Below are 1,717 nucleotides of genomic sequence, written 5' to 3'. Positions count from 1 at the left end.
TGAGGTCAAAGTTGCAGTTGAATCTTCCAAGCAGTGCAATAAAAGACTGACTTTGACCAGGGCTGGCGGTGGTGGGACAATTGGGCAATGCCTATTAGCTGGATGAGCCTCCACAAGAGACCCTGGAGTCCCTCGTGGCTCAGGGTAGCGCCTTACAGAGCTGGGAGGTTGGCTAAGTCCATGTTGGCCTGTGGTCTGAAGTCACTCTCAGGAGCCCGGTATGGGACCGCCTCCCCACAGCACAGAGGCCATAACCACATGAAGCCAGAAGGCCACAGGGTATGGCAGCAGGAAGGGCAGGCTGAGGAGGCAAGTTCTGGGTAGAAGGAGGAGAAACCTAGGTCTATGTCTTCTTGCCCCCTTCCTCGGATTCTCAGGGGGTCCCACTACCCCCAGGTTCCACTTCCTAGCTACATGGGGGAACCAGAGGAGCCTTAACTCGTCTTGCAAAGCTCAGAGAAAGAGACACTAGATTTATCCTTTCCTAGGCCGAGGAAACTGGGACAGGAGACGGAAGCCAAGCTATGGTGACAGAGAAAATTCTGGAAGTCTTTGATCTTTTGTGGCCACTGTTCCACCAAAACCTTTCCTTCCATTTCCAAAGCTGTACATTGATATGCAAGACAGCTGATGTGAATCAAAAATTGTTTCTATCAGGAAACAACACTAGACTTATTTATACTGTGACTTCATTTAACAGCTCAACATCTGTAAATCAGTAACTCCAGTGCTATGTGCTAAGTATTTTAAGAATTGCATTGGAAAGCAATTTGCTGTGTACACTTTCACCCAACTCACAACAGAAATACTAAGATAGAACAACAACAACAGAGGATTACATACTTCAGACACAGAAAAATTCGCTCATTACAGATATAAGTGATTGATAGCTGACTTCTCCCCCCTCCACACACACACACACCTCCGCACCCTCGCCCCATCCCATGAGTTTTCAGGGACTGTAAATCTGTAAATTGCAAGGGAGGAGACTTGCCATCTTTCTCCCCAGGGAGCCATTGTTGGATTCAAATCGCCATAGAGATGTAGCCTTTGAGTTAACAGAACAACTTCCTATAGACTAAGCCAGGAGAGCTCATCAGTGTGCAGATGGGAGGAAGGGGTCTGGGGCAGGAATTAAGGAAAAATGTCTAGGGGAAAAAACCAATCTTGAGTGAGTTCTATAATATAAGTAACAGTTGAAAGAGTGAGTAGAATTCAAGACATAGGACAACATTCTTATTTCAGAAGGAAAGTGCTCTTTTAGTTATGCAAACTAAGGCCTTCAACCGAGTCTGAAGGAAAAATTGAGATTACAAGTTTACTAGCACAGGACTGCATAGTGTTTTACTCTGTTGCACGCAGGATTGTAATTGATTAAACGGCACCTTAAAATGATAGGCCTGGAATGCTTCTTGAACTTGTCTGCACATGTCTAATTTTTCAAAAGAGCCCCATGGCCAAAGAGATTCCCAATCCTATTATTTGACATGGAGGTGACTTTAAGAGAAAACAATTCTTTAAAGGTTAAAGACTCAAAGTTCAAGAGGACATATAAGGACAGATAACCTGGAACTTCAGAGATCAACCAAAGTGTCAAGCCAAGGTTCAAGAGTTAGTCTTACACTGAGAAGAGAAAGAAAAACCAGCAGGGACACAAGAAATGAGTAGAACTGAAAACAGTGTTTTAGTCACAAAAAGAGCAAATTAAAAAAAAAAA

The sequence above is a fragment of the Elephantulus edwardii genome, unplaced genomic scaffold, assembly GCF_000299155.1.
Source record: "Elephantulus edwardii isolate Elephantulus edwardi_28Jun2011 unplaced genomic scaffold, EleEdw1.0 scaffold00060, whole genome shotgun sequence".
NCBI lineage: Eukaryota > Metazoa > Chordata > Mammalia > Macroscelidea > Macroscelididae > Elephantulus > Elephantulus edwardii.
This window is presented reverse-complemented; position numbering follows the sequence as displayed.